The sequence below is a fragment of the Fukomys damarensis genome, unplaced genomic scaffold (assembly GCF_012274545.1).
Source record: "Fukomys damarensis isolate Sample0158 unplaced genomic scaffold, DMR_v1.0_HiC HiC_scaffold_36, whole genome shotgun sequence".
NCBI lineage: Eukaryota > Metazoa > Chordata > Mammalia > Rodentia > Bathyergidae > Fukomys > Fukomys damarensis.
The window spans coordinates 46,527,983-46,543,284 of NW_022900948.1; the positions used below are offsets into that span (position 1 = coordinate 46,527,983).

The 15,302-nt window shown below is 44.3% G+C and overlaps 1 protein-coding gene across 8 annotated transcripts in view; it reads right to left on the minus strand.

The window, feature by feature from the left end:
* Positions 1-15,191, minus strand: part of Tsc1 (TSC complex subunit 1) — a 50,437-nt gene extending 35,246 nt beyond the window's left edge. Inside the window, exons 1-3 of one of the 8 annotated variants that reach the window (XM_010627415.3) lie at positions 14,840-15,016; positions 5,914-5,976; positions 474-566 (exon numbers count right to left, since the gene is read on the minus strand). The gene's annotated coding sequence lies outside the window, so the exon portion shown is untranslated. The other 7 variants (XM_010627414.3, XM_010627416.3, XM_010627418.3 and 4 more) reach the window with 7 other exon arrangements.
* Between the last annotated feature and the right edge of the window lie 111 nt (positions 15,192-15,302).

Below are 15,302 nucleotides of genomic sequence, written 5' to 3' on the forward strand. Positions count from 1 at the left end.
ATACATACATACATATACGTATACGTATATGTATATATGTATATATATATATATTCTTAAACAGGTGATATGCAGGCCTGTTTGTGAAACACTATGCTATAAGAGTCTAGCTGAAAAGTTAGGCTTCTTCTGTAAGGATGCCAAATTAGCAACGATTCAAGAGCTGCCAGGTATTAGCTTATTATGCTCTCTTTTAATTACACCTGGTGACATTCACTGATATGACTATTGGTGACTCAGAGGTTCATTAGTCAGAAGAATCATCTAAAATGTTTAAATGCCTTTTTTTTTTTGGTGCTTTGTGGCAGTGTTTCCCTTTGTAGTTCAGGCTGGCCCCAAACTCACTATGTAGCCCAGTGATCCTCCTGCCTCAGCCTACCAAGTGCTGGGATACAGGCATGTGCCACCATGCCCAGCTTGTTTAAATGCATTTCTGATAACAAATCATAATGTAGGAAGTTGCTGGATCATACCTGTAAGTACAAATCTTACAGGTAAATCACAAGGAAAGTCAATTTCAAAGGGCTCAGAAGTGTGGCACCACAACTGGTAAAAATCTTTATGACCTGAAAACAGAAACAAACTACATCTTATTATGAGTTGTATTAAACTTATACATTAAGATAATACCAACCTATTAGGCTTTATTGCTCACTGACTGGACAAGGTAGTAAATATGCAATGCTTAGCACACATCACTATACCTGGTAAAAACTCACTCACTGGGGAAAAAAATACAAACTCACTCACTGACTCCTATGTGTACATTATCATAAAAAGAATTAGTAAAACACTTTGGGCCACACTTTCAGTTAGTAAAACACTTTGGGACAACTTTTCAAGAGCACATTTATCTAACAAATCCTTGAATTTCTTTTTCTTTTTTTTTTAGTACCAGGGATCAAACTTGGGACCCTGCCATTGCGAGGCAGGCGGTGGAACAACAGAGCTAAATCCTCGGCCCCCTTGCATTTATTTCTATTCCCGGTAGTCAAACGAGTCTCAATTAGTGATCAAGTATCCAGTTCACAGATGTATCCTGTCTCCAAACTCATTTTTACATTTTCCAGTACAACTGCTACTTCCCTCCCTTTAGTCTAGTCAGACTGTGAGTCTGTCCTCGTGCACGCGGAAGACGTTACTTCCTGTGAGGCCTGGCTGCCTCAGTGCCAGGAGCTCTGTTTTACACACAGAAGGCACCCATCCAGCCTGCTCAGCGATGGTCAGGGCTGGTCAGTTTGGACTACCTAGCTTGTTTTTCAGCTTATAAATGTAATTTAGGTGCAAAGTCTGGCTTCTGAAGCCTACTCCTTCCAAATGGTTTATAAAAAGCAAAACTAAGGTTTTATTCTAAAACACATTATATTTTCACAGTAACTTTTCCCAGTGTTTCCAAAATTCTACTTTTTAACCATATTTTTTAATCCTCAGGAAATGCACAGATCATGGGCTTTTGTGAGACTCCTCATGTAAGAACTGACATTTTGAAGCACTCCTTCGAGGTAAGTCACAAGCTTTTGGAAGCGGACCCATGACTGAAACACCCCTTTTTAAACTCCTTCAAGTATTTCTTTTGGGTTCCTGAGTACGGGGTCCACGGTAGGGAGGACAGACTCAAGATGTGCAATGGTGAAATAATGTGCACTCGCAGAAAAGTGGCCACGGCCAGAAGGTACGCCAAGGAGGGAAGGCAGCAGCTCAGCCTGGGCTTGGGCAGTGGTGGACAAGACGCGCACTTAGAAAACAAACCTTCCAGCCACGGTAAGCACTCAAGGTGCCCCAAAGCATCCACTTACAGCCATGATGCTTCTTATTACGGAAGCAACCTCGACAGAAACGTGCCCAGAAAGGCATCCCGACCCCACACACTAAACACCATTCCATTTACTCTAACCACCTCTCTGGGGGCCGCAGGACACTGATCCTATTCACATGAAGGAGTCCCCTGCTTCAATACCCACTCACTCGCATTCCAAAACCTGTTGCTCTGCTAGTCTTCCAGATTGCAATGAAAGGCACTGCCAGAGCAGAGTGTGGTGGCGCACGCCTGTAATCCCAGCACTCAGAAAGCTAAGGCAGGGGGATCGCTGTGAGTTCAAGGCCAGCCTGACCCACAGACTGCGACCCTGTCTCAAAAATAAACAAAAAATGTAAAGAAGTAAAAGGGACTATCATGAGTCTAAAGCACATTCAGGTGTAACTCCTGGCTCCATATCTAGTCCACAGCAAACCCATCCATTTTGCTATCTCCTTGCAACCACCCCAGGCCCAGCCCTTACCAATTCCCTCCTTGGAGAGAGCAGGAGTCTCCCTCACTCTCCCTGCTGTATTCACATTCTCTTAAATTCATTTATCAAACAACCACAGGAATCTACAAAATCTGGAAATCAGAATTCACACCCCCGTTTAAGATCAGGTATTAAGAGCCAAACTCACACGTAGCCCACAAGGCCCCGCACGACCCCGCCAGTCAGAAACTCCTCAGCCTCCCTCGGCCTCACTTCCCTGTCCCTGCCCAGGGCCCGTCCACTCGCTGCTCTCTCTGTGCCTGGAATGCTCCTCTCACATATCCTGCAAGCCTAGCTTTCTCTTTTGGGTCTGGTCAAAATGTCACCTGTCTGAGTGGCCTCCCCTTATCACCTGATCGAAAGCATGGTAGTGAGGACGATAAGGCTCCTTCTCCGAATATAAAAGGTCCTCTCTAATCATGAGGCATCTGAAGCAACTCTCCCTCTGGCCACCACAGCTTACCACAGGGAACAACCATCCCCTCAACAGGCGTGGAGAGTAGATTTAGTAGTTCGGTTTCGGTCTCCACACGCATCCAAACTCCGACATCCGGATTTGGCCTTGGTCTGTGGAGAGGTGTCAATCGCTGACTTAGCAGTGTTCCTGGCACCCCTGACCTCATGATCTTGTAGGTGTGGTGGTTATATATTCATGCTGCTATCATTCTACCTATCTATAAAATATATATTTAGGATATTTAACAGTAAATTAAGATTTAAACATTCACTTTTTTTTTCTTGGAACCAGGGATTGAACTCAGGACCTTGCACTTGCAAGGCTGGCGCGGCACCACTGAGCTACATCCCAGGACCCTCACTGAACATACACTTTTGAGGAGAAGTAAAGCACTGGAGATGAAATATCCGCATTCTGTGTGTCCTAAGTTGAAATTCTACCAGCTTATGAAGTCTAAAATATATACTTGTTAGGAAAGTAAAACTTTAGTTAATGGTGTGAGTAGTTTTTTACTCAAAAACAATTAATAACTTTTTTTTTTCCTTGAGACAGGGTCTCACTGTCTAGTTGAGACTGACCTGGAACTCACTATGTAGTCCAGGCTGGTCTCGAACTCACAGCGATCCTCCTGCCCCAGCCTCCCGAGTGCTGGGATGACAGGCGTGTGCCACCATGCCCGGCTGCTACAACTAATAACTTTTAAACAATTAAATATATTAGTAACACAACTATCAAGAAAGTAATTTAACTAGACAGCCTTACAAGTTAGTGTTTGTAACAATTTAACTCCACTACGTAACAGAAACTAAATAACACTTTACACTAATTCTAACTTTTACAAAACCGTTCTGCCGTATTTATTACAAACAAAATAACCTTTAAGAACTACACTGATGTTGTAGTCTTTCAAGAAAAAGTCACATTTGGGAGTACTTCACATTTTGTGAGAATGAATTTAAAATAAAATGTCAACCCTTTCACTTCAATTTTACATGAATAAAGTACATAAAAATCCATAATTACAATAAACAATATCCATAAGTCACCTTTAAACCAAGCATAAAGACTATAAAAAGCCAGCCGGACGTGGCGGCACATGCCTATAATCCCAGGACTCAGGAGGCTCAGGCAGGAGGTTTTCCACAAGTCTGAGGCCAACCTGGGCTACGTGGTGAGTTCAAGGTCAATCTAACCACATGGTGAGACCTTATCTCAAAAACACACACACAAAAAATAAAATGAAATGAAAAGAGGTAGGGGTGTGACTCACAGTAGAGCACTTGCCTAGTATGTGCAAGACCCCCTGGTCCTATCACCAGCATGGGGTGGGGGCAGCAACCAAAACAATAATGACACAAAAGAAGTACAAAGAGTAAAATAAACAATGTCAAGGAAAGAAATGAAATACTGAGACATAGTTTGTATTCATCAATCACATTTCAAAACAGGCTTTACAGAAATGCTTAGGGCAATTTCTTACAGTTTTAAGTCTATGGAGGTTGAACATTCACCCACAGCTCATCAAAACAACTGCTGCATTTTGCCAGCAAGTCTTAATACTTGAAGAGGAGGCTTTTTTTTTTTTTTTTTTGGAAGGCTTCTAAGCTATGGATCTCAGGTAGAAGGCTCCTCTACAAAACCATCCCCTGGAAACTTCCCTGAACACTGCTGTGGTTGATGATGGGAGCAGGTATGCTTGCTAAAGAGAGAGAATCACACACAGATAACACAGTGACCACAGGACAACCTGAAAGCTACCAGGGTCACGAAGTGCTTCTCCTACACTAAAACTTACAAGTTTTAAAATCTAACTACCAAAATGTAACACAAGCTGGACATAGTGGTGCACACCTGTAATCCCACCATGCAGGAGGCTGAGGCAGGAGTATCCCCTATGAGTCTGAGGCCAGCCTAGGGCTACATAGTAAGTTCAAGGCAACCTGAACTGTGTAGCAAGGCCCTGTCTCTAAAAAAATAAATAAATAAAATAAAAAATATAAATAAAACGAAATGTAACAACTCCAATCATAGAAAAAATTTAATAGAATTTGAGCTTTATTTCTGTATCCCGGAATTTACATTTTATAACATTGACATTCCGACTGGGCATCAATGATCTGACCATCTCGGGGTTCAAGTCCATATTCAGGGAACTTCTAAAAAGGATGAGATGAGGTATACGTAAAAAAATTAGAAAGCTTTCCCCCACTTATGAGAACAATATTTTCACCTTCTAGATGGTCTATAATCTGCAGTGTCTGTTTATGAACCAACATGGATCTTTAAGGCAAAAATTCTGACCTCGTTTTTTATGCTTCTATGACATAGGAAGGGCACACAGGGACAGCACAGTAAACAGCAGTCACTGAGCCATGAAATGAAACAAATTAACAGCTGGTATATAAGGACAGTACAGCAAACGCCTCCTCATCTCCCTTACACACCTTCTGGACACACAACATTCTCGCTGCTAAACTCAAACTGACAGCTGATCAGTTAGATCGCCAAGACTAAATTCAGATCTATGAAATGCCAAAGCCTTAATTTCTATGAAGGTTATATTCTGGGACTCAGAGAATTCTTCAATTCCCAAAACCTACTGAAGTATATAATTTATTCCCCAAACTAACTTGAGTGCCAATAAACACAGCCACAGAGAGGTGTAAACGCTCATTCGTCAGTTCAGACCCAGGACTGACATCAGCATTACTTGGAGACCACGCCCCATTCCAGAGCAGTTAAGAGGCAGGGTCCAGACATCACATTCGTTTGTTTGTATGAACTCAAGTGGGTTTTCAAGACCTAGACAAGGTTGAGAGCCTCACATGGTTCTACGACTTGCTCCACTACCCACACTTCACGTGAATCGGGGTTAAAATCACTTTGCTGCTACTCATAACTGATCTGCACCCAGGCCTACCTAGCCCACTGCCCTCAGGACACTGTGTACGGCCTTCGAACCGTGCGTAGGGTCACGTCAGAAGCATGAACCAGAAGACAAGAAGGGAAGCAGACGTTACACTTAGTGGTGCACAGCAATTAATAAATCGCCAGTGGTTTAATAATGATGTAAGCGGACATCCAGTTCCTGATAGATCCCTACAGTCATGAATGTTACGGAAAGGATGAGGGATTCCCTCCCACCTTTCCCCGCCGCATATACCTTACCTGTTCTGGGAATAACTGGGACTTTGGTTTCTGGTGTTCTCAACCGGGTGTCTTTCATGGTCACTGGAAGGAGAACACACACAGACATGTATATACCCAGCACGTGTCGGAAGGAGCCCAGGGTCACCAGGCACACCCCTCCCCACTACAGCGTCTCCCTCTCACAGGCGTCCCCTGGTTTCCACTGGAAGGCACGCTAACATCCACGGGAGCGTCTGCCTCTCCTCCTCTGCATTTCTGAATGTGTGGTGGCTGAAAATTCTTTATATTTTATAACTGCTGCCTTTTGTTAGCTGTCAGGTACCAAGGAGTGGACAGAAGCGCTCTAGAACAAGGTCTGAGTCGAAACCCGGCCTCTGACACTTAGCTGTGTACTCTGGACTATTATCTTAAGTCTCCAGGGTCGGACCTTGAGTCACGTTCCATTCCAAGTGGGCATAAAACCAGCACCGACCCCTAAAGCCAGGCGGGAGGAGATGAGAAGATACCTGCCCCCAGGCCCAGGACAGCGAGAGGCGCGAGCACTCAGCAGTTCTGCCTTTTCTCAGACTGTACTCTCTTCTCTCCCAAGCCCCACAGCGTCCCTGTTCTCAGTCCCTCATGTCTACACCCGGCTTTCCCCTAAGGGACTCCCTGTCCTTCAGGACTCCATTTAACTCGCCTAAGAGCAGCCTTCCTAGGCCTCATTTCCTCCCAGTCCCAGTCCCACACTAGGTCAGGCCCGACAGCAACACTTAGCAGCCTGTGTCACTTTCCACAGCCCAATTAAATAAGTGTTATTAATCACTGAACAGGTCTCACTTGCTAGAAATTTCAGAAGGAAAAGCCTCATTTATTCAGTGCTCTATCTCTAGCAGCTACCAGTGTCTGGCACTTACTTGTTGGCTGAATGATTAGCAGTTTAAATACTTCTCAGATAAATGTACAAAGCCTAATTCTGCTTTCAAGCAGCACTAATTCTAATGCTTCCACGTGACAGGCATAAAATATTCGCCAACAGCGATTTCTTGATTTTATTCTCTCTTTACCCTACTTTCTGTCCAAATTACCTAATCATCCATGTTAAATGGGTATATATAGATACATTCCAGTTTGCTTTTAAAGTATTGGCCTTCAAACAATGTTTAGGTGCAATGTGACCACAGATGTAAACCCCACGAGGACAAGGGCCTTAGGGTTGGGTACTGTGCCTATCTTGGCATCTGGCACACAAGAGATCCCTAAGACCTCACCAAATTCTCTGACAGCCATTCCTGGGAAGAAGAGATAGGAAGCCGGGCCTCATGCACCATAGGCATCTAATTACAGCCAGCACCTGGAAACAAGCTGCAGAGCACGCAATGGTAATCAGAGTCGAGAGAGACAGAGAGAGAGAGAGAGAGAGAGAGAGAGAGAGACAGAGAGAGAGAGACAGAGAGAGACAGAGAGAAGACAGGGAAACTACAGTCCCATATGGAACACATCCCGCAACTACGCCAGTGGCCCTCAGCGGCCCCTGTGAGTGTGTGAGCAGTGCCACAAGCCAAAGTTTGCAGGCAGAAGGCGCTGCCTGGCCACCGAGCTCCACCAATCAGAGGGTAGAAGAGGTACAGGGGCTCACCTCTTCAGAACCCTAAATTAAATCAGTGAGTCACACCGACTTTCTCTTGCAATTAATCCCAGTTGCGCTCTTTTACCTAAAAATAAAGAATATGTAAAGCAAGAGTAAGATTAGGATATACCTGAGATCTTGTAGCCTGTGTAGCCAAGATCACTGTCCTAGATAAAGGCACTGCCATGGGAAATCAAGAGTGGTTTCTGTCCAATGTGCAATGTTAAAACTTCTCTATCACTGCACCAAAGAAAGGGGCAATAAGACCGACTCAGCATCAGTCTTCCAGGGTATGTCAAACAGATACTAAACAGGCTGCCTTTAGTTACTTATATTTCTAAATGTTCATTTCCTTATTTACATAACCCCTGCCTTGCGGGTGTACTGCAGTCTTTCGGGTCAGGAGAGTGAGAAGTGTCTCGTGAACTTCCTGCGTGGCAATGAGGGGCATGGGTGGAGACACCTGTTAAAACAGGACAGCAATATGGGTTCACCTTCTTATCTTCAAATGCCAAATAAAGACAGAAACACGGCCCCAGATCTAGCTTTCTCCTTCTTTGATATCTGACCCAAAAGCTGTGTTCTCACCTACATGCGACACTGTAACATTACTACTACAAGCAGTCTTTTTGAATAAAAATAAAAAATAGATTTAAGGAAGAAGATGAGGGCTCTGCGATTAATCAGAAGTAAGATCTCTGACTTGCTGTCACAGTTCATCGTCATCAATTTTACCCTCTAAGTGTTTACACCAGGTGCACAGTCAACATGCCTGGGGATAGAACAGGACTTAGAGCCTCGCTGCTGGCAGCACTGCCATTACAGAACCTGCATTATTTTATTCACAAATCTATGCCCAAGACGAGACACACTCTTGGCTCTGGAGGTCTAAGAGTTAGGTGGGTGCCTATAAAATTATCAGCTGAATATTCAGACTTTGGAAACCAGCTTGTGGCTTATGGCCTGGACACTAAAGCTAGGCCCCCTCTGGACTGTAACTCACATGAACAGGCAGCAGCATATCAAACCACCCAAGATGATTTGTACACAGTTGTCTATGATGTACAAATGCAACCGTGGGTATGAGTGAAGGCACATGTCTCTTCACTATAACTTGGTTTCTATAATCAAGGTTTTATCTAAAAAAGTCCAAACCAGGTGTGGTGGTACTCCCAGCCAACTGGGAAGCTGAGGCAGGGGGACTGCTTGAGCAGTTAGACCCCACTGCAAAACAACTTAAAAATCTGCCAGGTGTAGGGTTGCCCATCTATAATCCCAGAACTCAGGAGGCTGAGACAGGAGGATTGCCCTGAATTCAAGGCCAGCCTTAACTATATAGCATGACCCTACCTAAAAAAAAAAAAAAGTAGTTCAGACACAGGTCCAGGCACTGATGGACTACTTCATTACCAAGTACAGCCTAGGCAGAGCGGAGATGTTACAGTGCTACATTAATATTCAGCTCAGCTCAGAAATTCTCAGGTGACTTAGAATAATATCCTATCAAACTAATCAAGGTGTCTTTAGCACAAATGCATCTAAAATGAGTAAGCTGCTCGGTCCAATTCTCTCTTCCTATGGATGCACACAAGAAAGAGAAAAGGGACAGGAAATACTACCACGCTCAGAGTGACAGTGAAACACTGCCAGAACGTGTCGGCACGCGTGACTTCAGCACGGGTGTAGTCCCTCTCAAGGTCACAGAGGCTGGGGCAGGAGTGCTGTGCCTGGCCTGGCTCTCCATCCAAAAGTTCTGCCCTTAGGGGCCTTGAGGGGCAGTTCACTAGAGCCTATACCCTGTTCCAAAGGCCAAGTCCCCCAGTAATGTGCTCAGTTTTGGTAAAGCACGTCTCTTCCATAAACTATGCATACATTTTGACTTTTTATTAACAAGGACAAAATTATTTACCAAGAAAATACAAGTCAAACAGATACCACATATGGTTCAGAAAGTCACCAAACAGAGCTTCCCCTAAGAGAAAAATGATCAAACAGATTTCTGTAGGTTTCAAGTGTACAGGCCCAAAATAGAAATATGCTAGGGTAGAAAGCAGGTAGAAGAGTAGCTCTCAAGATGTGGCCCTTGCATCCCCACGACCCAGGAATTATTTACAAATGTAAATTCTTCTTTTCTGGGGATCTCTGAATCAAAAACTCTGGAAGTGGGGCCTTTGATTCTGATGCCCAACAAAGGTTAAGGACTTGGTCTAGGAAGAAGAGGGGTAAAGGCAGGAAACATTCATTCATCCATATCTGGTATGAGGTTCAAAAGGAAAAAAAAAAACTGCAGAAACCTTGGAAAAACGCTAATGTAATTCTGCCAAGTCCTAAAGGTTTTTTTGTTTTTGTTTTTTCAGTACCAGGGACTGAACTCAGGATCTTGTGCTTGCAAGACAGACACAGTGCCACTGAGCTAAATCCCTGGTGCCACCAGGTCCTAAAGGTGCTAGCACAGAGTGGCAAGGATTCAGTGGGTCACCTATCTGAATGTTTTTTAATGTTGCACCTAAGGTTGGGTTTCCAGTGAGGTAGACTCTTCCAATTCAAAAGTTTAATAAAATGACTTTACAACACAAACAGTGTGTAATTCCACCTTTAAAACACTTGGGCCTTTCCTACACACTTTTTTTTGTTTTTTTTAAAGAGTGTTTTTCATAGAGCTTAAATCCACTTTTTAAGAACAGTAATCTATCTAAAATGATTGAGGGACTTTAAGCTGATCCATGAAGTCTCTGAAACTATATCCAGGTTTCTGATCTGTACCCATTTTTTGGTGGTAACAGAAGACAAAGGGTAGAGAAAAAGATACTAGTGTGTAGTATCTCACAGATTTTAAAAGGGGAACTGAGGTACCTCAAAAAGTTAAAAATTGGGCCGGGGATTTAGCTCAGTGGTTCTGCTGCCTGCTTCACAAGCACAAAGACCTGAGTTCAATCTCCGGTGACAAAAACAAAAAATTTTTAAAAAGTTAAAAATCACGGGCCTGTGAGTTAATTTAGGAAATTAGCAGATCAGGCAGTTTATCACAGAGCAAAATTAAATGTTTAGATGCTGCAGTCAACCAAACGTGGGTCACATCCCAGCCCAACCACTGCAGAAGTCACCTCAGGCAACTTACTCAGGTCCCTAAGCCTCAATATCCTTTCCTATTCTGCTCCTCACGGCCGCAGATGAGTAAACAGGATTAGACGTGTAAAATATTGGCACAGTACTGGCACATAAGTACTCAGGAGAAGCTTTCTTAGGACAATATCATTACTCAGTAGAATGCATTGTGGGTACATAATGCTCAGCAGTGTATGCACTTAACAGCTGGTATGTGAAACACTGATAAAAAACCATTCTGTAACTTCAAGCGGATACATTTCCAAGTTTGTTACCATGCTCCCGGAGGGACGCCAAGCAGCACAAGTATTAGCAATCCACCCGAGACACCAAGGTGACATCTGCCCTTCCCGTCACTCCCTATGGTGCCTGCCATCAATCACACCAGCAACAACACCAGGCAAGACTGTCCCTTGTCATTTACACACACTGTGGCCCCTACCACTTTCCATTTACTTTATTAAGTGACCTGTGACTTGTAGGCCAGCAACCACCATGCCTTGTTGGGGATTAAAGTTGAGTTTTTAAAGCATTTTGCTCTTTAGATGTCAATCTGAACTCAGTCAACCTAAAAAAAGTATTGTTACCTGTTGCTATTTTCCAGTATATAACAAGTCAGCACTGCAGAAGAGGAGGGAGGAAAAACCTGGCAAGTTCCCGAGATCATACTCTCTCAATACAGAATATGAATTTTATTCTTCCCCATTAAAATAGACATTACTAATTTTTAGCAACTAAAAATAAGTCAGAGAAAGAATAATCTCATGTGGCTGATGTGTGAGCTCTTTCAGACCAATTTAATAGGGAAAAAATGAGTATTTCATGCAAACCAAACTATATTAGTTATCAACTGATCTGAGGTTTAAAAGCCTCAATGTTTGTAGTATGTTTATATATAAATACATATAAAAGCCAACAACTACAATTTGAATGTTATCAAGAAATCTTTTCTTTCAAGCCTACAGCTTCCTACATGACAAATGTAACTAATACAAATAAAACTAATTTTTCAAAGAGAGATCTATATAAAATGCAGAACTTACAGGGAATTATCTTTTTAAAAATATTATCATATAAAGGAAAGGATAAACAGGTCTTCACCCTATCAAGCATGCTAAAAGTCACCAATTCACCTGCTTATTATAAAACCATTAACATTTTCAATCAAAGGATTTAGTTATGAAGCCCAGAAGTACTTTAAATTATGGAAATTTAGACTTAAAAATACTCCTGTAATCCTACTACTCTGGGAGGCTGAGGCAGGAGAATTGCAAGTTCAAGCACATCCTGGACAACTTAATGAGAATCTATCTCAAAACAAAAAAAAAATTAAAAAGGCTTGGGATGTTATTCAATGCAAGGCCCTGGGTTCAATCCCCAGATGCAGGCTGGAATAGGCTCCTTAATTTACAATTCAACTCTTAACAGATGAAGAAACCCAGGTTGACAGAACTTAAGTGACTTGTTCCAGGTCAAAAGTTTTGACTCTATTATAAAGTAAAATGGTTCATGTATTGTTGTACTTGGCTCACTGGCATTCGAGAATATCCAATTAACTCCAGACAAGCCAATTTTCACTCATGATGGCACCAGAGCCCAGAAATGAACACACCTGTATCCTTTATAACTTTGAAAAAAGACAAAACTACAAGGTCAATTCAGCTCTAATTCAGAGCCCCAAATTCACCCATCACTACACACATCAGAGGTGAGAAGCTATTCTAAGAAATGCCTCTGGAATAAATTATAAATTGAAAGAAAATGGCCAAACTGAACCAAAGTGGTCCTCATCCTCTGTGCACCTGAGAAATCAAACTTCTCTAAAAATATGTCTATGGGGCCGGGGATTTAGCTCAGTGATTCCACCGCATGCCTCACAATCACAAGGACCCGAGTTCAATCCGTGGTACCCCCCCCAAAATATAAATGTATGTATGTCTGTAGTGCAAAGGTGAACTCAAACACCAAATATGTAGGTCTGCTATGCCAGGTACCACTGCAAGGAAGTTCTGACGAACACTACAGCTTGGGGTCCTCTGTTTTTGGCAATTTCATAATATTCTCTAAACATTATATAAACAGGTATATTAGATATGCACCAGTAAGGCTGCCCAGTTTTATCTCATGAATGAAACTAGGCATGCACGAAAAGCGTCATATTACATCACATCAGAAGGAGTATCAGGCATCTTTGTTCTTTACCCAGTAGGGAAGAGTACAACTGAGTCATAGGATTTTATACATTCCCTTACAGGAAAAGAAACAAGAAAGTCTCCTTCTTTCCAGCTAGGAATTTAGAAACATACCAAGTGCTTATGACACCAGAAAATGCATGGAGCAAAGAAAGCTTACATCATCTGCCCTTTCAGGCATGTGATGTCGAGTGTTTTGGATAAGATATTAACTTTGGTAAGAGTACTTTCCATCTACATCCTCTATAAATACCCCTTAAGTTTACATTAGGTGGCTAGAGGAAGATTCTGCAGCTCCCCAGGGCAATAGCAAAGATCAGTTCAGTGTTTCTGAGGAGCCTCATTTGCCTGATGCATGACTGTTAAAGGTACATTTTCCTACAACACCCTAAATCAGTTTTCACATTTGCATATTCCAGGTTGACTCAGGAATGCTCAAGTTGAGAATCACAGGTGGTTGCTCAGTAAATCAAAGGCTCCCAGAAGATTAGGTTTTGTAAAGCTTCCTGAAATTTACTGCTCCATTTTTCCAGCCTTCCTGAATTCAGATAATTCTAAGTTGATCCCAAAATTATAAATCAAAGTATCTCAGAAGAATATTATTCTATTTTAGTACTTTTACAGCATACTCTATATAAAGTGATAGTGCTATTGGACCAAAACAACTCAACAAAAAAAATGCAGCACAGATTTTAGCAGAACTATTTTTTTTTAATAAAGGCACCAATTTTATAAAAGTATCAAAGACTTTCCAGCCTAATTCAGACTAACACGTTTACAGGCACAACACTGGAAACAAAAACATGAGGTATGCAAGCCAAGTGCACCCCCCAAAAACTAAATACATGCACGCACGCACACACACCTTGACCAAATGATTAATTCTAATCACTTAATGACAGGCCAGCGTTGATCAAATAACAAATAAGAGCCATGTCTTTCCAATCAGTCAGACCTCAGTTCCAGTCCTGGCTCATCCTAAGGGGTGTCACCTTGGGCAAGTTACCCCAGTTTCTCCCGGCCTCAGTTTCTTTATGAGAAGACTGGACGTGTTAACAGTGGTTGTGTCTTCCTTTGTTCAGGACCAAAGAAATGATGTATGCAAAGCACCTCCACAGTGCCTGGCACACAGAGAGCACCCCATACTCGTCAGCTGCTCTACCAGGAGGACCGCGCCCCCCTCCCAAGTCTCTTCCTTTCCAAATCCAACCGCACGAAGCAAAAACTCTTTTAAAGGCAACACAAAGAAAGCACTTTAATTCTCGAAGCCTTCTCTGACTGCAGACTCTGTCCACCAGTTCCTCAAATGAATGAATGAGCACCTAGGAGCTGCTCTGCAAAGAGCTGTCTCTTAAGAATCAACTCTGCGGACTTGAAAGTAACTATCTTTCACCGTCGTCAATTAAATACTCACAAGTGCACCCGAGCTGGGCACCCCGATCGTGCAAATTTCAGCACAGACAGAGCCCAGAGGAATTCCCGATGCCTACAGGCAGCCTCCATTCATTCTCCACAATCACCCGGCCCCTCTCCGCCGGTCCCGGGACCGGCCCCACCCCCAGCCCTTCCCCCGGCCCGGGATCTCTCCCCTGCCCTCCGCACCCCTCCAGAACCTGTCACCCCACCCACGGAGGGGCTGTCGCCAGGGCTCCCCTCACCCCTACCCTAGGCACTGAGGCCCGGGGGTGCCGCCGTCCCCTCAGCCGACAAGGAGGGGCGAAGTGCCGGCCCGACCCACCTCCCCTCCCCAGGGACCCGCCAGTGCCTACTGGGCCCCGCAGGAGCCCGCGCGTAATAAGAGAGGGAAAAAACCCTCCGAAACCCCCTTCCCCAGGTCCCCAACCCAGCAAATCAGCCTCTTGTCCCAGCCCCTCGATAAGAGAGGGAAAAAACCCTCCGAAACCCCCTTCCCCAGGTCCCCAACCCAGCAAATCAGCCTCTTGTCCCAGCCCCTCGCGACCTCCCAGACTGCAGTCACGTTGCCGGGCCTGCCCCAAGAAGCCCCCGTGAAAAGGAGGGGAGACACCCCCATACTCACCCACCGTCTCCTCCCCGTCAGCTGTTTACCTCACAATCCCTCCAGCCTACAGGGCGCCGCCATCTTGGACGTACAGCCCCTCCCCCCGTCGTGAAGCGTCACGGCCTGCCGCGGCCTCCGCCACGAAAAAGAGTCCCTGGCCAGGGGCCACCTCCCCCTCGAACCCAAGGAGCGATAACCGAGATGCGCAACCTCGCCGGACGTAATCAGCCGTTCCTCTCAGGACTGATGATGCGGACTGGCCGAGAAAAAAAGACAAGGGAAGTTCTTTTTAGGTGGGGGGCGGGGACGGCGGAAAGATCCTCAAAGGGGTCCGCTGAGACATCTTGTGACTCCGAAGGAGGCGAAAAGAAGGACCGGCGCGGCGGGAGGAGCCAGGCGAGAGCCCGAGGGGCGGGGCGGTCACGGGTGGGGCGGGGGCGCGCGCCGGCCGAGGGATAAACAAGCAGCCCGGGCTGGGTGT